General features: G+C 41.1%; 1 protein-coding gene across 3 annotated transcripts in view; it reads left to right on the forward strand.

Moving 5' to 3' along the window:
* The first annotated feature begins 15,570 nt into the window (after positions 1–15,570).
* R3HDM2 (R3H domain containing 2) overlaps positions 15,571–27,883 on the forward strand; it is a 462,276-nt gene continuing 449,963 nt past the window's right edge. The window contains exon 1 of one of the 3 annotated variants that reach the window (XM_033936665.1): positions 15,571–15,675. The gene's annotated coding sequence lies outside the window, so the exon portion shown is untranslated. Of the gene's footprint in view, positions 15,676–15,699; positions 15,978–27,883 lie in introns of those variants that run through there. The other 2 variants (XM_033936664.1, XM_033936663.1) reach the window with 2 other exon arrangements.

The raw sequence follows: 27,883 nt of genomic DNA on the forward strand, positions 1-27,883 counted from the left end.
TTCAAGTTTCTAAACCATAAAAACTTCCAAACAATTAAATATAGGCGTTAGGAAATTCCTCCTTTCAAACTTCCTCTCCCCATTCTCTACGCTCCCAAATTACACTTACCCCCCAAAATACCCCTGCACAAACTGCTACATCCCCTAGAACTACCCCAGTGCCCCACCCTCAATCTTCCCCACCTTCTACTTTACCTCCCAACTGCCCCATACAAATGGCTCAATTCCCAAGAATTACTCCTCCCAAGTATCCCATCCCCCTAAAAAATTGCCCTTCCCCAAAAGCTCCCACCTTTAAAACTGATACAATTTGCCCAAAGCCCTACATATTGCTCCCATCATTATCTTGCAGACTGCCCCCAATAACGTATTACTCTGCAAACTGTTCCACACCCAAAATCTATCCCTGCAATAACCCCATGACCCCACTATCTACCCCATACCCAAAAATACCTCCTGCAACTGCCCCACCACCATGCAAAGTGTATCATCTATTTTTAAATAATATTTTTATTATAAACAGGATATAACCAGATACAAAGTTTGCATGAAACTATCAAATTCAACCTATCTGAAATACAAAAGGAACATAACTTCACAACCATATCTATTATAGACCTACTTGTCCATACAAAGAAAGGCTTTAAAGACTCTTCAGTACCCTCTCAAATCTCTCTCCAATAATCTAACATGAGTGCGTGCATCTTGAAATTTATGGTGATAATAAAGTTTCTTGTGGGTATTAAACATTAATGAGTGGGAGATAATTTGATGCACTGAGCTGAGCATTCGGGTTTTTGCTCAGCTCCCTGTACTTCCATTGCTTTCCATCTCCATCAGGTGATATACAGCATATTTTTCAGAGTTCTTTCAATTGATATTATTCTTTGCATTTTTATGGACAGGTATTTAACTAATACAAAGCAGCAATGGCAAATAAAAGCTGGTAACAAAGATAAAGAAGAGGTGACGGGTGGTCTCTATGGATGCCAATATGGCGGCAGGAAATGATTTGGAAGGTTAGGTACATGAAAGCTTACTTTGACATATAAGAGAGATTGAACCGCAAGGTAATGGCGGAATAGACATCTCTAATGTAATGTAATGTAATAATAGTCTCGACGTTGTACAATAGTTTATCAGACATCAAACAATAGCTCGTGGGGCTCACTCAATCTATTGGAAACTTTAATGGTAGAGTAACAGAACTGGAGGTACTAAGAACATAAGAATAGCCTTACTAGGTCAGACCAAAGGACCATAAACCCCAGTAGCTCGTTCTCACCTGGCCAACACTACTACTAGTAGTACTCCTAATCATTTCTATACTATACATCAAAACACAGAAGAGACAGTCCCTGCTCAAAAGAGCTTACAATCTGGTCAAGACAGACAAACTAGACAAAAAGGTGCATCGATACACTGTGCTCAGGTAAGGGTATTACAGAGGGAATGATAAGACAGATATTGGTGCTTAGAGTTTGGAATTGGAAAGCATCTTCAAATAAGTGGGCTCTGAGTCTGGATTTGAATACTGCCAGAGACAGAGCCTGACGTATTGAGTCAGGCAGTTTGTTCCAGGCATGTAATGTAGCAAGGGACGGAATCTAGAGTTGGCTGTAGAGGAGAAGGGTACAGATAAGAGACACTTACCAGTGAGCAGAGTGCTGAAGGGGAGGGGGGGGGGGACGTGGGGAGAGATGAGAGAGGAGAAATACTGAGGAGCTGCAGAGCGAATACACTTCTAGGTCAGTAAGAAGAGTTTGAACTGTATGCTGAAACAGAGAGCCAGTGAAGTGATTTGAGAAGAAGGGTAATGTGGGCATAGCGACACTGATGGAATATGAGGTGTGCAGCAGATTGAAGGGGAGAGAGATGGTTTTAATGGAAGGCCAGTGAGAAACAGGTTGCAGTAGTCTAGGCGAGAGGTGATGAGGGTCTTGGCAGTGCGCTCAGAAAAGAAGAGTCTGATTTTAGTGATACTGTAGAGCAGGGGTGCCAAACTCAGTCACATTAAAGGGCTGAAATCCAAAACACAGGCTAAGTCACAAGCCAGATCCTACCCAATCTCCTCTCCCATAATAGTACTAATTGTAGCACCATTTTTTCCATTCATTTTTCATATATACACACACACACAATATAATCTTATTAACAACACATAATGGGTAATCACAGAATTAAACTACACAAAGCACACTGTATGCTTCTCAACATTCATTTCTACCAGAACACAGATAACCCCTTTGCAAATCTGGGACCAAAAACTAAAAGTACTAATATATACAAACGAAACCCTAAGATTCAAGACTGCATGCAGTACAACTCCAGAGAAATAGAAACAAATGCATTTCTTCCTGAAAAGGCAAAATATAAACAGCAGATGTAAATTCTCAAAATTGACACAATTCAATCAATACATTGAAAATAAAATAATTTCCCCTACCTTTGTTGTTTCCCTCCCTCCATGCTGTGCCTCAACTAGGTGCCTCCCTCCAATGGGTATCTTATCTTCTGGCCGCTCCCGCCTAGCAGTTTTATACGGCCCTTGGTGCGATGCGGTGTTTTCATTGCCGCCCCCGGGTGTTTTATCTTCTGGCCAGCTCCCTCCTCCTCATTTCCGAAGTGTGTACAAAGCCGCGGGAAGCGGCTCCTTGCATGTCCTGCGCCTCATCTGGAAGCATTCCTTCTGATGTTGTGACATCAGAAAGAAGGCTTCCTGTTCCGGCGCAAGACACGCATAGTAGCTGCCACCTGCAGCTTTGTGCACAATGTGGCAGTGAGGAGGAGGGAACCGGGCAGAATATAACACCGGGGGCGGCAATGAAAATGCCGCATCGCACCATGGGCCGCATAAAAGGGCAAGGAGGGCAGGATTCGGCCCAAGGGCCTTGAGTTTGACACTAGAGAATAACAAGGGATCGTTTACCGCGGTAAACTGTGGTCACCGCAGTAAATCTGCAGGAATGGAGACATTCGCAACTGGTTTACTGCAAGAATGGGGACAAAACCATTCATCGCCCAATGGGGACAGACCTTTTACCGCCCCGTGGGAGCGGTGATAAGTCTTCCTCCTGTGGTTAAAAAAATTGTGCCTGTGTCAGACTCGGCATCTCCTCCCCAGCTCCTCTTGCATCTATTTTTCCTTCAGAAGCCAGCTAAGCCACGATGAAGACAGAAGGAACCCAAAACCAAAGCCTGAGACCAATGTGATTTGAAGAATAAAATTACCAGCCAACAAAAATTAATTTAGTTTATATTTTGCGATTAGAATATTTCAGATTTGAAATATGTATCCTGCTACAGCTGGTATTAGACATAACTGGGGACCACAAAGCCCAGGCTGTGCTTCTTTAGATTATAGCTGGCTTAGGGCTCTCTTTCTGACCAGGGGGAGTTGCCCTAGTTGCACTCCCCTAACACTATTCTTACCATGTGTGACTAAAATATTCTGTTAGCTTGATTTTTCTATATAGCATTCTGTAGTAATTTGGTTTGTTCAGTTCTCACAATAGTGGAGGGGATATTTATGAAAGGGAGGGGAGACAGGGGTTTTGTTTATCCTTGCTCTCTATTATTTGTGTTTATAAAATGACAATTATACAGAATATTGTCTCTTTTTATACTTTAATAAAATAAGTTCAGTATAAAATCATAACTATTTGAGGCTTTTGCGGATCAGATCTGACAGTTTGCAGGGCAGAGACGGGGACTGAGCTTGCGGGAATGGGTCGGGGACTGAGCTCGCGGGGATGGGGCAGGAACGGTGATAAACTTTTTCCCTGTGTCATTCTCTATTTGACACCTGTGCTGTAGAGAAAGAAATTACAGGTTTTGGTAGGCTGTTGGATATGTGAAAAGGAGAGAGATGAATCAAAGATTACCCTAAGACAGGGTAGATGAGGGTGTTGTTCACAGAAATAGAGAACGGGGGAAGAGGAGAGACAAATTTATGTTGAAAAATAAGAATAAAAACATTATATCATAGTCCTAATGCTCATATTCTAATTAATAACTCTTTATCCAATAAATTTCCCCTCCACAGAGGCACTAGACAGGGCTGTCCTCTCTCACCACTATTGTTCAATTTAGTGTTGGAGCCTCTTCTCTCTGCTATTCGACAATGCCCGCTAATTAATGGTATTCCCTCCTCTGATCGAGACTTCAAACTAGCAGCATATGCTGATGATGTATTAATTTTTCTAAGGAACCCTCAATCTTCTCTCCCTCATCTTATACATATCATCAAACAATATTCTAGCTTCTCAGGATATTCTGTAAATTGGGAGAAATCAGAAATCTTTCCTCTGAACAATAACATTCTTCAATCAGACTTGGCTAATTTTCCATTCACATGGTCAAATGAAGCTGTGAAATATTTAGGGATTTTAATACACAAAGATCCAGTCTTTGCTCAAGATCTTAATATATCCAAAATCAAAAATTTAGTTCTTAACACTACATCTAGATGGTCTCCACTTTATTTGTCTTGGTGGGGTAGAATAGCATCCATCAAAATGACCCTAGCACCTCAAATTAATTACATCCTCTCAATGCTTCCTCTTTTATGCCAGAAATCATTTTTCCATTGGCTAAATAAGAAGCTATCTGAATTTATATGGAACAAGAAAAAACCTCGAATTGTTCTAGCCAAGCTGAAGGCCTCTAAAATTAACGGTGGTCTTAACTTTCCAGATTTCTACCACTACTATATTGCTTCATTAACTAAATATGGAGCTTATTGGGTCAATGACTCCTTCTCTCAAGACCCTCCTAATTGGTATGAAATGGAATGTTTTCTATGCAAACCTTTACACATCTCTTGCCTATTAACGATATCAATACCCAGACATTTGAGAAAATACTCTCTTTTGAATTCAACGCAGCATGCTCTCCATCATTTAGATAAAATAGCTGATATCTCAATTAGTGTTAGCCCACTCATGTCCCTTTGGAATAATCCCAGTATCCAAAACCAAGGCAAATCCCTTTCATGGAAACGGTGGCAACGGACAGGTATATGGTTTGTTCATCAATTATATACTCTTAATAAACTAATCCCTTTTGATATACTTTGCTCCACATACCTACTAACATCCTCTGCTTATTCACAATGGATCATACTCAGTGAAATACTGTCTTCTGTACTGATACAATATGACTTCATATCTTCTAAAAATACTATTTACCATTGGTCTTTACGGTCTCTATCAAAAGGGAAAGCTATATCTTTTTTTTATAATATTCTAAGAGACCAATCCTTCACTTTCTCATATCATGCTATGAAACACTGGGATAATATAATAACCATTCCACTTTCTGACATTGACTGGGAACTCTTTTGGTCTTCAACAAACCGCCCACTTTTATCTTCTAGAGTTTCACAATCAATGCTCTTTGTAATGTGGAATGCAATATGGACCCATTTCGTATGTGGAAAGCCAAATTAAAACAAGATTCTATCTGCTGGAACTGTTTGAAAGAGGAAGGAACTCTTGATCATATGTTCTTCCATTGTACTCTGGTCCGTTCTTTTTGGTCCAAAATCTGGAATACCATACAATCTATCACCAACTGCTCAGAAGAGATTTCTATGGACATTATAATCCTTCGATCTCAACACCCCTGTTTCGCGCAATCAAATTGTCCTCCTAAACTCATTGATACCATGTTTGTGACTGCTCTCATGCATATTCTGAAAAATTGGAAATCATCTTCGTTATTAGATTATACTTTTTGGTGGAACTCTCTATGTATGTACCACAGATTTGAATCATATGCATATGAAAAAAAAATTTCACTCCGTAAATCCATGCATTGGAAAAACAAAAAATCACCCTGGTCATTTTTAGATTTATATGTACATTCTACTATGTAGACACTCCTGTCTTCTCTTCTCCTCTCTTTAAATTTTTTTTTTTTTTTTTTTTCTTTCTCTTCTTTTTTCCTCTCTCTTTCAATTTTTACTTTGTCCTATTTCACTTTCTATTGTCATACATCACCACAAACAAATCCAATACTCTGAGCTTTTCTTAATAATATGGGCCTTTATAAATAACTATATATTAATGCAAAATGTTATACTACTTTTATGTATTTGAATTGCTCCTTGTATTTTTTAAAATACTGAATAAAAATTTATTGAATTAAAAAAAAAAAAGAAAAATAAGAAGCTTAGTCTTGGACATGTTTTAGATGATGGTGAGCCTTCCAGGTAGCGATGTCAGGCAAGCAGGTTGAAAAAGGGATTGAATGTCTTGAGATATCAGGTGTAGATAGATCTGTGAGTCATCATGGGAGGAAATTAGAAAACCTAGGGAAGAAGTGTTGATGGAAAAAAGAAGTAGTCGTCCCAGGACAAAGCCCTGAGGTATACCAACCAACAGCGGGATGGTGGTGAAGGAGGATCCACCACAGCAAATGCTAAAGGTGCGATGGGAAAGATAGGCAGAAAACCATGAAATAACAAAGCCCTGAAATCCAAGCAAGGCCAGTGTATCGGTGAGTAGGTGCTGATTTACCATGTCAAAAGATGCGGATAGATCAAGAAGGATGAGGATGGAGTAGAGGCCTTTAGATTTGGTGAAGAGAAGGTCATGGGAGACTTTCATAAGGGCAGTTTCTATAGAATAAAGAGGGTGTAAGCCCAATTGAAGCGAGTCAAGGATAGCTTGAGATGAAAGAAAATCAAGATAATGGTGGTGAACAGCACGTTCAAGTAGCTTGGATAAGAAGGAGGAGGGAGACAGGACAAAGTTGGAAGGGCAGTGTCATCATGCGACCGGGCTGAGCTGGTATACCCATCACATATCAATACCCCCAAGCACCTTTGTTCTCTGTAAAAACACAAATACAGGGTTACAACCATACAGCAAACACTCCATTAAAATCTCTGACCAGGTCTTCCAAACTTCTCCTGGTCAGTCCCCAGGTCCTCCCTGGACTCCGTCTCTATAGGATTCTTCTGAGTCCCTCCTGACCCTCCATTAGTCCTCCAGGTCTTCAGCAGCATCCAGTGCCATTACTGGTCCCTCAGCCGGTCTCTCCGCTGGACTGCTCCTCAGTCCTTTGGCCAATGTTCCCAGGGTCCTTGGACTATCTCAGCTTCTCCGTCACTCGGTTGTCTTATCCAGTACACATGCACTGAGGGTTCTCCTAGTCCCTCAGTTGTCTTCTTGCCAACGCATGCACTGAGAACTCGCCTGAATCCTTCTTCACTGGTCACATCTCTGGTCAAACTTAAGCCTTAGCCCCTCGACTCCAGGTTCTACCAGATTCCCGGCTTCTTCTTCAGCTCTTTCCCTGCAGGTGTATAGGTCCCTGGGGACTCTCCCACCACTAGGCTTTCTCTGCTGCACCAGTACCCCATCAGGGCTGGTCAGCCACACAGGGCCAGATATCTCTCCCAGATATATATATATCTCTCTCTCTGCTGGTGTATAGGTCCCCGCAGACCCTCCCATTGGACTTCTGTTCTCCGCTGCACCTTTGGGGGAGTGGGGGGTGTCCGCAGGAGGGATTGGGCATCTCTCCTGCCAGTGAATTTTTTTTTTTTGGGGGGGCGGGTTGTGCAAATGCTGGGCAAGAGTGATTAGACAGCTCTCCTGCTGCGATCATTCGGGGGGGGGGGGGGGTTGTGGCAGGTGCTGGGCATGAAGGACTGAGCATCCCTTCTTCTGTGATCATTACGGGGGTGGGGGGATGGGTTGCCTGGGCCGCTGAGCTGATCGCAGCAGCCGCGATCAGCTCAACGGCCCGATCTGGAACTTATACCTGTTTTGACTTGGTCTAACACAAAAAGGATAAGATGCATACAGGCAACTTCATCAAAATTTCGATTATGGCTGCTGGACGACTAAATCTAGGTCATCCCACATCCCGCCCTACCCACTCCTCCAAAAACGCCCCTTTTCGCTCTGGGCGCATAGAAGCAGTGAAAAGGCCTAAGCTGGTTTTAGATACATCTAAAACTCTGTTCTATTATTGGGACTTGGATGACCTGTATATTTGATTGTCCAAGTGTTGCGGTTTTTTAGATGTATTTCCATTTCGATTATGTACCTCTGAGCAAATACTGCTCTCTTGTAGGCTTTTCTGATGACTGATCGTGGGTACCCTCTCATCAGATCTTTTCCACATTTCTGATACTTGTGTAACAAAATCATGATGTTTGCAACATATTTGCTTTAAATGTAGGAATTGTCCTACAAAGATGTTATTCCTAAGATGCTTAGGGTGAAAACTGTCATACAGTAATAGATTATTTCTATCCATATCCTTTCTGTAAAAAGTGGTCCGAAACTTTGCATTTTCCAAATCTATATATATAAAATCGGAGGTATGTATGTGTGTATGTATGTATGTGTGTGTGTATGTGCCGCGATCACGCAAAAACGGCTTGACCGATTTGAACGAAACTTGGTATGCTGATCCCTCACTACCTGAGATGATATGTTCTGGGGGTCTCGCGGCCCACCTGCACACGTGGGCGGAGCTACAAACAGAAAATCAGATTTCACCCATTCATGTCAATGGAAAAAATGTAAAAAGCTGCCATTCTCACAGTAATTCAAAAACGGCTTGACCGATTTGAACGAAACTTGGTATGCAGATCCCTCACTACCTGGGGTGATATGTTCTGGAGGTCTCGCGGCCCACCTGCACATGTGGGCGGAGCTACAAACAGAAATTCACATTTCACCCATTCATGTCTATGGAAAAAATGTAAAAAGCTGCCATTCTTAGTAATTCAAAAACGGCTTGACCGATTTGAACGAAACTTGGTATGCAGATCCCTCACTACCTGGGGTGATATGTTCTGGAGGTCTCGCGGCCCACCTGCACACGTGGGCGGAGCTACAAACAGAAATTCACATTTCACCCATTCATGTCTATGGAAAAAATGTAAAAAGCTGCCATTCTCAGTAATTCAAAAACGGCTTGACCAATTTGAACGAAACTTGGTATGCAGATCCCTCACTACCTGGGGTGATATGTTCTGGGGGTCTCGCGGCCCACCTGCACACGTGGGCGGAGCTACAAACAGAAAATCAGATTTCACCCATTCATGTCAATGGAAAAAATGTAAAAAGCTGCCATTCTCACAGTAATTCAAAAACGGCTTGACCGATTTGAACGAAAATTGGTATGCAGATCCCTCACTACCTGGGGTGATATGTTCTGGAGGTCTCGCGGCCCACCTGCACACGTGGGCGGAGCTACAAACAGAAATTCACATTTCACCCATTCATGTCTATGGAAAAAATGTAAAAAGCTGCCATTCTCAGTAATTCAAAAACGGCTTGACCAATTTGAACGAAACTTGGTATGCAGATCCATCACTACCTGGGGTGATATGTTCTGGGGGTCTCGCGGCCCACCTGCACACGTGGGCGGAGCTACAAACAGAAAATCAGATTTCACCCATTCATGTCAATGGAAAAAATGTAAAAAGCTGCCATTCTCACAGTAATTCAAAAACGGCTTGACCGATTTGAACGAAAATTGGTATGCAGATCCCTCACTACCTGGGGTGATATGTTCTGGAGGTCTCACGGCCCACCTGCACACGTGGGCGGAGCTACAAACAGAAATTCACATTTCTCCCATTCATGTCTATGGAAAAAATGTAAAAAGCTGCCATTCTCTCAGTAATTCAAAAACGGCTTGACCGATTTGAACGAAACTTGGTATGCAGATCCCTCACTACCTGGGGTGATATGTTCTGGGGGTCTCGCGGCTCACCTGCACACGTGGGCGGAGCTACAAACAGAATATCTTATTTCACCCATTCATGTCAATGGAAAAAATGTAAAAACCTGCCATTCTCACTGTAATTCAAAACCGGCTTGACCGATTTGAACAAAACTTGGTATGCAGATCCCTCACTACCTGGGGTGATATGTTCTGGGGGTCTCGCGGCCCACCTGCACACGTGGGCGGAGCTACTAACTGAAAATCTGATTTCACCCATTCATGTCAATGGAAAAAATGTAAACAGCTGCCATTCTCACAGTAATTCCAACTATAAAACACTTTCTATGTCACTATAACCACTAGGGACATCATTTCTATTCTACCACGGACACCATACATATAGAGTTTGTATGTTCTAACTGTGTTTGTAACTGTTTCCTTCATGCACCCCAGTTCATAATGTTATTACATTACATGAGTACTCACATATCCTGAACAAGGAACACAGGTTCCATTCTGAACCGGGAACAAACTGCATGGAGTTTCTTTTCAACCTGAGTTTCCACATATTGAGTTGTTTAAATCAATACTGAAACTTTTGGATGCCACTTATTCCAACAGATCTTCCTTTTCAGTTTAAGAGATTGCAAATTCCAGTGAGACTTGCATTCTCTATCACAATCAACAAATCACAGGGACAGACTATTACATACTGTGGAGTGGATTTAAGATCCCCCTGTTTTTCCCATGGACAACTCTATGTTGCTTGATCAAGGGTGGGTTCACCCAATAATTTATATGTTCTTGCTCCTGGAGGTGAAACTAAAATTGTTGCTTATAATCAAGTTTTGTGTTAGTTGTATTGTATTCATTTTGTCAAATATTTCACATTATAATTTGATTATTGTACTTTTTATAAAGCTGTAAAAAATAATTTCATACACCACTATAAAGTATCTTTATTTCAATCCATTTACTGTGTTATTGCTATAATTAAATACCCGTGCAACGCCGGGCCATCAGCTAGTTAATCACTAAATCAAGAAAAGCTATCTCAGATTGATATGTAGCAAATGAGGTGCAAATGAGGATATGTGTTTATCCATACCATAACGTTCTGTAGTTCTTGTTATGATGCTGTTCATACCATGACGATGTCATCTATATAACGCTTCCCAAAAATACATATACTCAAAATATTGTGAAATGTACAGATATTTATCTTCAAATGAGGCCATATATAAGCACGCTACTGTGGGTGCCATCTTGGCACCCATAGCTGTTCTCCGTATTTTTAAAAATATTGATTGATCAAATTTAAAATAATTATATTCAAGAACTAAGGTGGCTATGTTGATCAAAAACTGGATCTGAGCACTAGACAAAGATAATACCTTAAGATGTTGACAATTCATTTCTTTATTTTAAATTATTTATTTAAGTTTTAACTACAATTCACAAGAGTAATCTTGTTCCATGCAATACAGAGAAAGAAACACATTTTATCCCTTCCTTAGACCACAATAAAAAGGGGTGTGATAATCAAATAATATTGGAGACATAAATTAAAGAATTAATTTCAAAGGAAAAGGCTTAGTGAGGCACGGCTACCTTCTAATTATATTCCATTCTACATCAATCCTTGGTAATCTTTTTAACTCTTAGGAACTCCTTTAAATGGTCTGAAGAAAAAAAACATATTTGGTTCCCAAGTACCTTACCAAACATTTACAGGGATAAGCTAATAGGAATGTAGCACCCAATTTAAGAGTTTCTTGACTTAAGGAAAGAAAATCTTTCCTTCGCTCTTGAGTCACTTTGGAAACATCTGGATAAATCCAGATACGTTGTGCTCCAAATAATTTTTGAGAATTTTTAAAATATAATCTTAAGACCATATTTAAATCTTGCTCAAAAACAAAAGATATTAGAAGCGTAGTTCTCTCAGTATCTGGATTCAAAGTTTGTTCTAAAAGAGCAGTAACATTAGCAAAATCAATCTGTTCCTCTTGTCCATTATTTTTCTCCATATTCTTTTGAGGAATCTTTTTATTTGGCAAATAGTAAATCTTATTTAAAGGAGGAATATTGTCAGAAGAAATTCCCAGACAATTCATTTCAATGGCAGTCTGTTGGGGGATATTGGTATACAGCGCTGTAATATCCATCGTAACCAAAACTGCTTGAGAAAGGACTGCATGTGCTGAAAGAAACAGCCTCGGGGTGACCCAGAGGCCAGGAAGGAAGCAGCCCCTCGACCAGGGCAATATCTGCGGAAATCACACAAACATCCCCGAACAAGCGTGCGGGCACGGTCCTCAGGAATGGTGGGCAATGGTCTGAAGGGAAAGAAATTGGACCTGGAGAGGGAAAGAGATACTTGAAGTGAGAACTGTTGAAAAATAAAGGGAGAAATGGTGGACCTGGGGGAGGAAGGCAGGCAGGCAATGGGAGAGGTGGGATGGGGGGGGGGGCAGTTGGGAAGAGAAAGGGAGAGAAGTTGGATCTGGGGTGGAAGAGAGATGGAAGGCCTGGGTGTGGAAGGGAGAGATGTAGCATCTCTTTTATTTTTCTTCTATCTCATTGTTCAGCATCAAGGGGGGAGGGAAGAACAACAGAAAAGATCGGGAGCAAAATGTTGGATCATGGGGAGAAAGAAAAAGAGATGGACCCATGGGAGGGCAAGAGGGAAGAGAGCTGGGGATGCTAGGGGATGGAGAGAAAGGGAAAGGGCGATATAGCCTGACCAGTGGAGAGAGGGAGGGGATTCTGCAAGTGGTGGGAAGCCATGTGGTCAAAAGGGAGATAACTAGTGAGAGAACAGTGGTAGAACAGTGGTAATGGGGAGTAGATAGAAGGAAATAGGAGGCTGGGAAAGGAGTGAGATGGGAAATGGGAGAGCTAGGGACTGAAAGAAGATGGAGAATTTAGAGGTAGCTTAAAATTTAAAAAGAAGAAGGGTGAGAGAAGGCAAGATTTGAGTGGACAGAGGCAAAAAAGAAAAGAAAAAGTTAAGAAAGCTGAAAGGGAAAAATCAATACGGAGACAGGCATAAGGATTGGAACAGAAGAGGAGAAAAATGGAGAGCAGACACTGGAAAGAGAATTAGTAGAAGATAGACAAAAAGCAGACAGAGAAATCAGGACCAAGATGATGGAAAAACAAAATGACCAGACAACAAAAGGTAGAAAAAACAATTTTATTTTCTATTTTGTGATTACAATATGTCAGATTTGAAATATGTATCCTGCCAGAGCTGGTGTTAGACAGCAAGCACAAACCAGGACCTAAGAGAGAAAAAGCTTTTTTTATTTATTTTGTTAATGTATAAAATTGTGTATAAAACTGCCCTACGAACCCGCCCAAATCCTCTCCCCCACAAGTCCCTGGAAAAATTTGCTTCTATTAAAGTGGTCCTTGGTGTCAAAAAGGGTGGGGACCACTGCTCTAGAGGAAAGGAGGGACAGGAGAGATATGATACAGAAATTTAAGTACTTGAAAGGTATTAATATAGAAACAAATCATTTCCAGAGAAGGGAAAATAGTAAAACTAGAGGATATAAATTGAGGTTGTAGGGTGGTAGACTTAGGAGTAATATTAGGAAATTATTTTTCACGCAGAATGGTTGATGCCGGAAATGCCCTCCTGAGGGAAGTGGTGGAGATGAAAATAGTAAAAAAGGCCAATACAAGTAAAAGGAAAAAATAAAAGTGTCTTTATTGAGAAATCAATTAAAAATGTATCTAGTGTTCAAAATGAAACAGGCAATATAATCAAAGAGGACCAAACACGGTCCATGTTTCAGCACTGTACCTTCCTCATGAGTCTCTTTGACTTGAGAGATGTAAGCCAACTGCAAGACAGAATAAAAGCTAGAAGAGTAGTATGAGGAGTATTAAGACCTTCATAAGAATGAAGGTGAAGAAGGAGAATAAGGAGTAAGACCTTCATTGAAAATGAAAGTGAAGATGCAGACCCTGAAAAGGAACATTTATTGTGTAGCTGCATTAAAACTTGTCCAGGTCTCATACACATTGCAGAAATCTTATCTTATTGTGTCAGCACTAATAAGAACCTATTCAGGAATTCAAGAGACTGACAAAGACACCTGCTGACTGTGATACTTCCTGAGTGTGGCAACTTTGGACACTTCTGTACTTTCCAAAGAAGTGTATGTTTGGGTCACCAAACCACACAACTTCAGGTCAAGATGGCCTACCAGAAGTCTTATCAACCACAAATGAAAAGTGCTGACAGACCCACAATCAAAGGACTCGCTCCCAGAAATTATTGACGCAGCATTAATAATGCATTGTCAGGGGAAAATAGAAAAGCCATATTTGGCACTAGGTGACATAATGCTTCAATATGGCTCTATGACCAACATGTATACTATCCAATCAACAAATGTGACAAAAATAATCCAATAGAAAGTAATCATGTGATTTGTAACCAGGAAATACCTTCCATTTTAAGCTACTGACTAAGAGTATAAAAGTAGTCCATTTGATCTATAACTGGAGGACGGATATTACATATCAGATACGCTGGCTATTCTGTATGTCATCCGTTGGCTCAATCTGCTGTACCTTTGGTTCATGTAAGCTGACTTTTGTTTATTAATAAACTTATATTATATACAGCGATTGGGTTGTCAGTGTGAGGTAATTTCTTTTAAGGTTTACCAGCGACCTTCAGAATACTGTAAACCAGGGACAGAATGAGAGTACTAGGGGATGTGGTATTTTTCATTGGATAACACTCTCCTCCTCCCTGCCTTGTCAGCTCCCAACCTCAAGGTAATCTTTAACTCCTCTCTCTCCTTCTCCACTCAGATCCAACAAACTGCTAAAACCTGTCACTTCCTCCTCCATATTATTACAAAAATCTGACCTCTCCTCTCCTCACCTTCTCATTACCTCTTGCTTAGATTAGTGCAACATACTTCTCTCAGATCTTCAGCTCACCCATCTGTCTCCCCTTCAATCCATTAAAAATGCTGCAGCCCAATTCATTTTCCACGAGAGCCACCACACTCACATTACCCTTCTTGTCAAATTACTTCATTGGCTCCCCATCCATTTCCGAATACAATTCAAACTCCCGTTACTGACTTGCAAGTGCATTCACTCTGTAGCCCCTCAATATTTTCCCCACCCTTGAACTCCGTTCATCAGGTAGGTCCCTTTTATCTGTGCCCTTCTCCTCCACTGCCAACTCCAGACGCTGTCCCTTCTTTCTTGCTGTGCTTTATGCCTGGAACAGGCTGCCAGAGTCAATATCTCATGTTCCATCTCTAGCAATATTCAAATCCAAGCTAAATGCCCACATTTTTTGAAGCTGCTTTCAACTCTTAACGCCCACTCACCATCAGATACTTATACCCATCATATCATTCCTTTTGCTAGAAACTCCCCGACCTTAATATGTCTTGTCTGTCCAAATTAGATTGTAAGCTTTTCTGAGCAGGAATGTTAAATGTACAACGATGCGAACCCTTTCAGCGCTATAGAAAGTATTAGTAGTAGTTTAAATCCCACTTTTTCGCACTTAATAGTCTTTCAACCTTGTTAGAGCAGTGATTACTTAGATTGCGAGCCCACTTAGGCAGAGAAAAAGCTTATATATCTTAACTTAATGTAACTGGCTTTGAGCTGAAATTTGAAAAAGGAGCGTAATCCTCAAGGACCGCTCTGCCCTAAGCCTTCTCAGCCATCCAGAAAAGTAGAGAAATGAATAGAAGCTCTTCCTGTAGTCACAAACCACCCCCTATCTCCAAGTCTCCTTATTCTTCCAGCAGAGAACGAGACGGACAAGGGAAAACCGTTGGTTGCCATAGTAACAAGAGGGTGGTGAGACTAAAACTACTTCCGGGTAGCGAACCCTTTCGACCCCGCGCTGCACGATGACGAACAGAAAGTGGGGTGGGAAGGAGCACAGGAAGAGTTTACATCACGGCCTGCCGTAGAGGCGACTGGGTGAGGTATTATGCGGGAAGTGTTGACGTAGTGCTCACTGCCAGGAGGAGGAGGAGGAGGAGGCGGAGGAGGGGGCCTCGGCGTTTTCCTTCTTTTCTCTTTTTCTTTTTTTCTTTTCTTTTTCTTTCTTTTCCCCCCTCCTGGTATTTTAGTTTATTTTTTTTTAATTTTCTTTCTGACGGCGTGCGTTTGTGTTTACTCTGCTTCTCCGGCCCCCCTTCCCTCCTTCACGGCTTCTTTTATAATCTGGTTTTCTCTGGGCCCTGCAGAGAGCGGGCCGCACGCAGCACTTAAGAAGGAAGGTGAGCTTTGCTTTGTTGTATTTTTTTTTTCTTCTTTTAAAGCTTAGGCCTGTGTATATCCTTGGCCTTTATCTCATTTTTTCTAAGTACACTCTGCTTTAATCTTTCTCGAAACCAAACCAGTCCCATCTATATTAAATTCATTGCTGCTCTTCAAAATTCAACCTCAAATTCTTTAGCCCTCCTCTCCAAATAGTCTCTTTAGTCCAGCCCCCTTTCAAGTCCTAACCCACTCCCAACCTTTAAAACAAACCTTCTTCCATTCTGTTGATATTAGTAATCATAATATTACATTATAAGTTTTCACATTTTGCAACTAGCCTCGGAATTTTTCTCCTGACGAGTCCTCTAATATACGTTGTGGGTTTTGGCATGGGTAGTGGAACAAGGTCGGCTGCTTGGGTCATGGCATGATCAACTTTTTGTCCTTCATGCCCCAAACCCTTTCTGCAAACTTTTATCATTTTTTTTAAAGTATCAGGCAGGTTTGAGGCCTGCTATGATATAGGGGCCCAGGGTATTGAGACTGGCTCCCCATCTCCACCTCCATATCGCTTCCCAATGCCAGCCTTATTCACATGACATTGGTAACTAGGGAGTTTGGGTGAATCATAGACTTAGTTTAGTTTGTTTGCTTCCTAACAAAGAAAAAAAAAGGTATTCCATTGCCTTTGGAATCTGTGAGGGATTTTTTTTGTAGCCCTAAAATCTATGCTGTAATAACTTTCTACACACTGCCTTGGTTGAATCTCTTTATAAACATAGTTAATAAATCCCAATAAATGAATAGATATTGTAAACTTTTCAGTTGAATACAATCATCCAAGTACTTTAGGTAGTTTGTCTGTAAAGCCCCAGTATCCTAATCATTAATGCTTTTTCTTTAAAGATTTCTGTGAAATCTTTGTTTAAAGTTCAGCAGTGTGATTTTTGTGCTCTTGTATAATGAAAGGTAGTTAAATAACATTCAATGCCTAATTTAGTATGTTTCTTTTATATGCAGAATGGGAGAAATTCCTCACTTAATTAGTGATCTTTTCACTCATTCCTATTCTGTGACTGTAACAGCAGTCAATATCGGTTGTGTTTTTTGGGTCCTGTAATAGTCATTAGGATTATTTTCATAAAAGTTTTAGGCATGGTTAGGCAAGGTCACAAAGTACTTATTTTGGGGGGTTATTAGAAGGAAATGATAAACATTGTTATTTTTAATCTTTCAGCTAAAAAATAGCAAATAATCTCCACGATCATATCAGTTAATCGTATTACTATATGTTACATATATTACATGAAGGGGGTTTTCTTAAGCCAGGGAGGATGCTCATGAAATAGTAGCGTTCATAGGGTTTTCCCTAAGAAAAATAGATTTATAATGCTAAATGTACAGTGGGATTGCAATTTTAAGCTAGATCTGGTTCTGTTGACTTACAGCCATTCTTGGCATTGATGGTCTAGTTCTGATTATCAGAAACACTACTAAGGTATGAGTTCAAGTCAGTTTATCCAAGTGGATTTGAATATGGATAGAATTTTTTTTTTTCTTTTTGACTTTTTATTTTGGGAGAGGAGGAAGCTTTATTTTTATTGTTCAAAAAGAGATGCCGCTGTGTACTTAAAAGGTGGCTGCAGTGACATTTTGTAAATCATAATGCTCATGAAATACATTGGGATTCTTTGTAGCCATATGTAATACAAATGATTGTAAACAATTGAGAGCAGTTAACAGGAACATTTGAGGCAGAAAAATATCCTACAGATGTTCATAATGTGGTAATTGTATAGACAATAAATGATATATGGATGTGATCCCCAGAGAAGACACTACAAGGATTTTATGATATACAGGGAAATACATGGTCGAATCACATTATTATGACCACTTGCTAATATCCAGAATAACTGCCTCTGGCAGCATAGATGGCAGCTACACACCATGGGAGTGACTCAATAAGATGCTGGATGGTTGCTAGAGATATCTGGAGCCATGTAGACTGCAGTGCATCTGATAGTTGCTGACGGGTGTGTGTGGTGGTGGGTCCAGTCAAGCATGTCGATCGAGGTGGTCCCAAATGTGCTTTATTGGGGTAAGGTCTGGAGAATTTGGAGGCCAAGGAAGTAGCTAGAAATCTTGGTCATGCTCTGTGAACAATTCTGGTGATATGACATGATGTATTGTCGTGTGAAAGATCCCATCGGCCATAGGGAAGACCGTTAACATGTACAGGTGTCCTTGATATGCAAGGATGGAGAGATACCATATCGGCTGAGAGCGCCTCCAGAGGTTTCAAGGGATTCAAATCATACCAAGAAAACAGTCCCCCAAGCCATCCTGCCACTAGCTTGTGTACATCCAACAATGTTTGCTGGGTGTTTGTTCTGCCTGACATGCCAATGTCCATCTGTTTGATAGAGCCAAAATGTGACTCATCATAGAAGGCAACCCATCCTGTACAGGAATACCAACACTGTGCAAGTCCAGTGTTGGTATTCCTGAACAAATTGCAGACATTTTTTTGTGATGAACCCTCATGAGCATGGGTGCAGTCACCAGCCGCCTGCTCTGGAGCCCCATTCGCAACAGGGTTCACTGCACAGCTGTTTCTGACACACATCTGGAAGCCCCCTGGTTTGTTTGGAAGGTGAGTTGTTCCATGTAGCCTGCCTATTGGCCTGCACCAACCTGCGCAGTCAACATTCACCTCTTGTGTTGATGGCTCATGCTGTCCCACCATCAAAAAGGTTTCATTCATCAACTCATGGTACACTTTAACCACAGCAGCCTGTGAACAGTTCATAAACTCTGCTGTTTATGAAATGCTGCCACCCTTGTCCCAGTAACAGATGATCATGCCTTTTTCAATGTCTGATAAATTGCGCTTTTTTTCTCCACGACAGCCATGGTTGTTATAGTGGCAACTTGCTGACATCCCACTTTATATACCCACAAAGTCTGCATGAGACACATGCATTTGTTCATTGGCTGTGTGCCCCTAATGTCAGAGGTAGGTGGTGGTCATAATAATGTGACTTGACTGTGTATAAAAGGTGAAGAAGAGTACATTAGTAGTGGTCTTTTCTTTGCTCAAAATGTTTTGATGATAGGTAGGTTGGTTAAAGTTGGACGTGATTTTTAAAAAAATATATTTATCAGGTTACCTTCTGGTGTAGTGGTTTAAATACAGTTCAGATTGTTAAAAATGATATAATTAGATCATGTGTTAATACTGTTCATTAGCTAATGCCAACTTTGCCTTCAACAGCCACATGAGTTTGTGGATTTCTGACACCACAAGTGTTGTGTTTTTAGTTTGAATTCTTATGCCATATATCTACAGATTGGTGTGTAGAAGGCAGTTAATGTAACTATTTTGTTTATAGAATCTTTATTGCTGTAATTACTAATATGATTGTTGCATGTTGCAACCCTTCTCTGGAGGTTATGCTCAGTAAGAGGAAAATGGCATACCTTGAGAGTGCCAAGTGGCTGTGGATTAATGGTTTAGTGATGTCATGAAGATGCCATTGGAATTAATGGCCTGTTGACCAAGAAGATGTAATTGTACTACCCATTTTTATATGCCTTTCCATTTGTGATACTAGTGAACCTCTTTGGTGTTCGTGGGATAAGTCTTCATAAAAATAAGTACACTGGATTATTCTCTTATTTGATACTAAGATGAACTTTATTAGACAGACTTTATTATATATATTTTTGACTTTGAGGAATTTATATGCATTCTGCATTGAAGAACTTAGTGGTGTTTTTAAAGACCTGTTATGTGTCTGATCTCTTTAAAAGATTTTAAGATAATTCATCTTGCATGCAAACTGATTGCCTGTCTGTTTTGGCGACACTGATGTCTTTTCTCTACCTTTTCATAGACATCTGTCCTATGTTTTGGTTCTATTTTGTTAGCCTCTGGCACTATTTAAACACACTTAAATGAAGAACCATTAAATAACCTCGCCCCCTAATTCCAAGGCCCAAAACTAATTATACTTTCCACCTTGAATCTCATGTACTGACATAATGTATCTTTATTGTAAAACCCACCTGCACCCCATGTACTGATAAAACGTATCTTTATTGTAACCCATGTACTGACTAAATTTATCTTTATGGTAACCCACCTGTATCCCATACACTGACAAAATGCACCTTGATAGTAAACCACTTGTATTGTAACCCACTTGCATCCCATGTACTGACAAAATATATCTTTACTGTAACCCACTTGTATCCCATGTACTGACAAAATTATTCTTTAATGTAAACCACTTGCATCCCATGTACTGACTAAACGTATCTTTATTATAAACCGCTTCGAACTTCACGGTATAGCGGTATATAAGAAATAAATTATTATTATTATTATCATCCCAAGAATGTTAGAGCTAATCTTACAGTTATTCAGCACTTTTTTCATAAAAAGTAATCACTGTCTTATAGATCCTCAGCGGGCCACCAGGCACTCAAACTTCTTTCATAGTGCTGGGCTTTATGCTCCCCATCGTCATTGGATCCGGTTTTATAACTTTTTAAATATTTTTATTAAATGCTTTTATTAAATTTAAATAAATATGTACTAAAAATACTTAGCTGTGCAAAGACGCTTCATGTGGGAGTAGAGTCACCAACATGTTTCGCCCATGAATCTCGAAGGCTACCACTCACGACTCTATGGTTGGTTGGAATGGTTAAATTAGGGAGTGGTAGCCTTGAAAAAGCCTTTGAGATTAATGGGCGAAACATGTTGGTGACTCTATCCCCGCATGAAGCGTCTTTGCACAGCTAAGTACTTTTAGTACATATTTATTTAAATTTAATAAAAGCATTTAATAAAAATATTAAAAAATTTATAAAACTGAATCCAATGACGATGGGGAGCATAAAGCATGGCACTATGAAAGAAGTTTTGAGTGCCTGGTGGCCCGCTGAGTATCTATAAGACAGTGGTTACTTTTTATGAATGAAGTGCTGCATAAATATTAGATTAGCTCTAACATTCTTTGGTTTTATTTTGTGACATACTGTATAAATATATTTGAATGTTGGGTTTTTTGGAGGGTAAATTAGTATTTTTTTTCCATTCAAATTTCTGGTGTGTTACTTGATTTCAGTACCTTTGAACAGGTTATATCAACCTACCTTTGAAAATATACATAATGCATCATATTTGACAGTTATTGTCAAAGCTACCAAAATGTACTGTACTTAAGACATGGATTGGCCACTCTTGGAAGCAGGATATCGGGCTAGATCAGCGGTCTCAAACTCAAACCCTTTGCAGGGCTACATTTTGGATTTGTAGGTATTTGGAAGACCACAGAAAAAGAAGTTAATGTCTTATTAAAGAAATGACAACTTTGCATGAGTAAAGCTCATTATAGTTTATAAATCTTTCCTTAATTGCTTCTGATAATTTCAGCTATACACAGCTGAAATCAGTACAACATGCAGAAAGTGAAGTTTAGATAGTTTCTAATTTATGCATTTTGCATTGCTTTCAGCTGTGTATAGCTGAAATTATCAGAAGCAATTAAGGAAAGATTTATAAAACTATAAAGAGTTTTACCTCATGCAAAGTTGTGATGTAGATTCTAATCTAAAGTATCAACTGCAAGAGACAAGACTTTGGTGTAATCTTCTAGGCTTTTTTGTAGCGGGGAGAATCAATATCTGACTTGTGCCTGGAAAACTTGTGCCTTAAGTGTGCCTTAAGTGTCCTGTGGTTGCGTCCGCAACCGCCTTCAGCTCTCACCTCCTTCAACACCGGATACAACTGCCTTCTTACATCAAGCAGTCACCGCCAGGAGAGGTGCCGAATTTTGCGAGAGTTCACGAGATTACGTACCCATGCACAAGCTGCACTGCCTGATTGCCCGCTTCACTGCTGTAACCTCACGCAAGCGCTTTCCTGCGACTGTATGCGATTGTCCTCTCCACTTCACCTCACATTCGCGTACAAACACAGAAAAGCGCTTGTTTGAGGTTACAGCAATGAGGCGGGCAACATTACAGAACAATGGTAACATACCGAGGGCCTCAAAATAGTATCTGGTGGGCTGCGAGTTTGAGACCACTGGGCTACATGGACCTATATATCTGACCCAGTATGGCTATTCTTATTTATTTATTTATTTTGATTTATATCCCATCCTCCCAAAAGAGCTTAGAATGGATTACAAGTTTACATACATAATAAAGCGTAACAGGGTTTACATAAGAAAGTATAGTAATGTTGAGCTTGACAGCACATTTTAGATCATGGCATGATAGCACAATACATAGGGGAGCATGATAGTATTCAAAATGCATGGCAATTCTTAATAGGATATGACAGGACAAGACAGGCATGAGGTGGTGAGGTTGAGTTTAGTATGACATTATGGTAACTAGTAGAGCTTGACAGTACATTATTGTGCCTGACGGTACAAAGTGTGGTAAGGCATTGCATGGCAGTGCATTAGGATGCATGTACACGGTATGGCACACAATACAAACAGGAGCATGACAGGAATATGACAGTACATTTGCATGGCAGGACAATACATGCTTGTGAATGATACGCTAGGTATGCTATAGCATGGAATGAATGTCTGGTAAAGTGTGGAAGTATTGGCAGTGACAGTGCATGACAGGATGTGTTAGGTATGACATGGTATGGAATCTATAAGAATAACTGGATTGGGTGAGGGGATTCTGGCTTTTTTTAATTAAGTCCTAAATTTTTGAGTACCTCTTACTCTTGTTTTGACTTTCTTACTTTGCCAGAGAGCATTGGATTGGGGGGGAGGGAGATAAGCAAAAAGCAGCTTCTTGATTTTAACTACATACTATTCTGAAGCATTGTCTTCATGAATCAATGAGCTTCATGTCTAGATCTGATTTGAGGGGCAGTATTCAAATCTCCTGCATTGGTGCAAATACCACAAGTACTTTTGTCCATGGAGTTTGCTACAGGTATGATTTTGCTTTAATTTGTTTTGGATTATTTTTCCTTATCAGCATCAAATGAATCCAGAGACGAATGGGTTGTGTTCACCTACCAGCAGACGGATTGCTGTAATTTGTTTTTAATTATTTATTTAAGGTATCACTATATAAAACAGAATCACCATACTTCTGATATACATAGACATCCTATCAAGAATACAATGGAAATGCTGTATATATAAAAGAACATTCTGTGCAATGTGTCTAGTGGTCCTGAAATGATAGGGTTCTGTATCTCAACTGGCAAGTTGCTTACAGAAAACTGTCAATCATAGATGGAATATTATATTATTGCACTAATCATATGTCTGGCATTAATCCAGTTGTGTTTTAGGAGGCTTCTAAGGTGGTCCTTAGAGGCCATATTATCACCTATGTTTCTGGGAGGAGAAAAAGGCAAGAAGATGAGCTTTTTAACCTTTCTAGAGAACTCCAAATGCTGCATAGGCAACATATCGTTAGTCTGAATGATGTGTATAGGCATAAGTTAAATGAAGTCAGGAGGAAGATTTATGATATTCTCTCCCAAAGGGTATCAAGGGATTTATACTATCAAAGATATAGAATGTATAGGTAGGGAAGAAAGCAGCTAGATTGCTAGCCAATTTAGTCCTTTCACATAGGAAAAACCAGGCGATCTTATCAATTAAAGATACAAAGGGAAATATTCGTACCAATGAGCACCATATAGGAACACAATTTATACAATATTAGTGCATGTTTTCAAAATGTTATAGTACGAAAACGAAATGCTCAACTCAGTATATTAAATGTGCCCATAACCCAGAGGGAAGTAGTAGGTAATAAAATAATCTGAAAATAAATATCTAAAAGTAACTAAAGCCCCCAGGACCAGATGGGTATGGGCCAGAATGTTATAAGTTCTTGTCAGACTTAATATCCTCATCCATGTGTGAAGCTTATAACAATTTGAGTGCAGATGGAGGTCTGGAATGCCAAACCTGGCTACCTAATCTGGGAAAAGACCCTATACAGGTAGTGTCTTATTGTCCTATATCACTACTTAATCAAGATGCTAAACTATTAGCAGTAATTTTGGCTAAAAATTTGAAGACCAAGCTAGATTTGTCCGGGGAGGTACACCTCTATTAATCTTACTAGAGCTTTGCTGGCTGTGTATGAACAGCAAAGACTGCTGCTAAAGTAAGCCTATATATGGAATAGGTATTTGATAGTATATCATGGCAATATTTATTTTAGGTTTTAGGCAAGTATGGACTAGAGGGGAGCTTCAAGGACTGGGTGTAGAACTTGTATTTGCATCCTGTCTGCTAGTAAATGAAAAACTCACCGACTTCTTTGATATGGAGCGGGGGACTATCTCCACTTCTTTATTTGTTAGCTGTTGAACAGTCAGCTACTAAGATCAGGGAGGCCTCTCATATTAAAGGCATACAAATAGGAGACCAAGAAAGCAGAATTAAACCTATTTGCAGGCAACATACTTTTATATCTAGAACAGTGCACTAAACATCTGGATAGAGCTTTGGAGTTGATAAAGGATTTGGGGAAAAATCTGAGGACTGAGGGTTAATTGTGAGGCTTTCTGAATTTTAGTGCAATCTAGAGAGTTGCACAGGGACAGAAATCAAGCCCATCCCTACCTGTCCCCGCTAGAAATTGAATCTGTCCCCATAAAACATAGTTAGTTCATTTAATTATGCTACTGAATTAAAGGTTCTGGTAGAGACCCATTTACAAATAAGCAAAGACACTTTGGGGTCCTTTTACTAAGGCGCACTAAAGATTAGCATGCCCATAGAATATAATGGGTGCATTAGCATTTAGCGCCCGCTAAACCGGTTAGCGTGCCTTAGTAAAAGGACCCCTTTATTCATATGGAAATATTAATTCCTTAGCATCGTCAGCAGATGACTCCAGAGACTAGTGGGATAGCACATATCTACCAGCAGGTGGAGATAGAGAACTGATTCACAGGTGTATATCTTGGATGGAGTCTCTCTCTCCAGCAGGTTGGATGGTTGCTGTTCCGATAGTTCCTGGATCTCTGTGGGCTCCTTTGTGGAAGGCTGTTTCTCCTGCTGCTTCGGCTCCAGTTGAGTTTAGGGGTGTCGGCAGATTACAGTTCTGACTTTGGGGGCAACACCTGGGCCCTCCCAGGTCCCTTCCCTACCTTCACCGCCCGTGAAGAAAGTTTCTTGGTCTGGAGGGCTTCTTTCCCATAAGAAAAAAACCCAAACAAACCCCTGCCGTTTTGCTTGGAACCAGGTTTGCCTGCACAGTGTTGTGGCTTTGTGCCGGATTGGGCCTTTCAGGACAGGAGCACGTGAGTACCGCTGTGTTTTGTTTGCTGGGGAGAGACATGGCAGTGGAGGCAGTGAAACGTTGCTCGTGGTGTGGGAAGTGCTGCTCTATTTTAGGGCTTTGTTCGGCTGGTTGCACAGGAGACGCGGGTGCAGCAACTATTTCAGCACCGGAGGGTGCACCTCCTCCTCGCGCCAAAGACGCAATTGGGGAGAAGAAGGCAGGACTGGTTTTGACTGCGCCTGTGGAGGTGCGGCCGTGCACCTCGGCTGCGGTGGCAGAAGTGCGGGCGCCAGGAATGGTGGTGGCCTTAGGTAGCCTCTTGCCGGAGTTTGTGCTTTTGCTGCATAAGGTTTCCTCGCTTTAGAAGGCAATCCCAGACCAAGGGGAGAGGTTCTCCGTGGGAGGCCTAGCCTAGGGGGCGGTGTTAAAGCCACTGTTTGGTCATAACGGGTCCAAGAGGCGTAGAGTGCCTGAGGCTGAGGACTTTGCCTACACGGAGATCCCTCTACCTCTGTTTGGTTCCGGGGGGAGGGGGGGGCGTAGGCTGGGGTGCAAGACATGGATGTGGAGGAGGCTGGAGGGGATGATCCCTTGGCGTTGCACCTGTTCCATAGGGAGGAACTGGTGGCCTTTATTTCTAAAGCTATGCACTGTCTGCACATTTCCCTTCTGGATACAAAAGGGGGGAGGGGGTGCCCAATCCCCTTATGGCGGGCACTAGGTGGCCGCCTAAGACCTTTGCTGTGCATGAGGCCATGCAGGAGTTGATTTCTGAGCAATGGACTGCGCCAGTCGGGCTTCAAGGTGGCAAGGGCTATGTGTTTGTTGTATCCTGTGGCTCTCGAGGAGCAGGATAAATTTAAACTTCCTAAAGTGGACACCTTAGTGGCGGCAGTCACTAGGAAAATTACTCTTCCGATCGAGGGAGGTATAACTCTGAGGGACCCTCATGATAGGAAGATTGAGTTTTCTTTAAGGTCTTCATTTGATGTGGCAGCCCTGACTGCAGGCAGCTGTGTGCAGTTCTTAGTTTCAAGTTTCAAGTTTATTTAAATTTGATGATTCGCTTATTACAATCTAAGCGAGTAACATTAAAAGAAAAAATATAAAACATACAACATTAAAATATATATTGTACTACATTAAAAGGGGGTAGAAACATAGAAACATAGAAAAAAGCAGCAGAAAAGGGCTATAGCCCACCAAGTCTGCCCATTCCAAGTATCCCCTCCCCTGAATTTACTCCCTTAAAGATCCCACGTGAGTATCCCATTTTCTCTTAAAATCCGTCACGCTGCTGGCCTTTATCACCTGGAGTGGGAGTCTGTTCCAATGATCCACTACTCTTTCGGTGAAGAAGTACTTCCTGGAGTCGCCATGAAACTTCCCTCCCCTGATTTTCAGCAGATGCCCTCTGGTGGTCGAGGGTCCCATGAGCCAGAAGATATCATCTTCTGACTCGATGTGTCCCGTGATGTACTTATATGTTTCAATCATATCTCCCCGTTCTCTTCTTTCCTCAAGTGAGTACAGCCGCAATTTTTTAAATCTTTCTTCATACGTGAGATCCTTGAGCCCCAAGACCATCCTGGTGGCCGTTCGCTGAACCGACTCGATCCTCAGCACGTCCTTTCGGTAGTGTGGTCTCCAAAACTGAACACAGTACTCCAAGTGAGGCCTCACCATGGCTCTGTACAACGGCATCATAACTTCAGGTCTCCTGCTGACGAAACCTCTGCGGATACACCCCATCATTTGTCTTGCCCTGGAGGAAGCCTTCTCCACTTGATTGGCAACCTTCATGTCCTCACTAATGATCACCCCTAGGTCGCGTTCCGCCGTGGTCCTAACCAAGGTCTCACCATTTAGTACATAAGTTCTACGCGGGTTTCTCTTACCCAGATGCATTATCTTGCATTTTTTAGCATTGAAGCCTAGCTGCCAAGTAGTTGACCATTGTTCCAGCAACAGTAGGTCGTGTGTCATATTATCAGGTAATAAGCTTTTGCCTACTATGTTGCAAAGTTTGGTGTCGTCGGCGAACAGTGATACCCTTCCTCTAAGTCCTTGCGTCATATCTCTTATGAATAAGTTAAATAGAATCGGGCCCAGGACCGAGCCCTGCGGCACTCCACTGATCACGTCCGATGCTTCGGATGGGGTACCGTTCACCACCACCTTCTGAAGTCTACCGCTCAGCCAATCCCCAACCCATGTAGTTAGAGTGTCTCCTAATCCTATCGATTTCAGCTTGTTCAGTAATCTTCGATGAGGGACGCTATCAAATGGTTTACTGAAGTCCAAATATACCACGTCCAGTGACTCTCCGGCGTCCAGTTGTCTAGTAACCCAGTCAAAAAAGCTAATCAGATTAGATTGGCAGGATCTGCCCTGGGTGAACCCGTGTTGGTGTGGATCACGCAGTTTTTCTTCGTCTAGGATTGTGTCAAGATTCTGTTTGATCAGTGTTTCCATGAGTTTACACACTATAGACGTGAGACTCACTGGTCTGTAGTTTGTTGTCTCTGTCCTGCAGCCCTTTTTGTGGAGTGGGATTACGTTGGCGGTTTTCCCAGTCCAAGGGGACCCTTCCTGTGCTTAGGGAAAGATTGAAAAGAAC

This window comes from Geotrypetes seraphini, chromosome 3 (assembly GCF_902459505.1).
Source record: "Geotrypetes seraphini chromosome 3, aGeoSer1.1, whole genome shotgun sequence".
Lineage (NCBI taxonomy): Eukaryota > Metazoa > Chordata > Amphibia > Gymnophiona > Dermophiidae > Geotrypetes > Geotrypetes seraphini.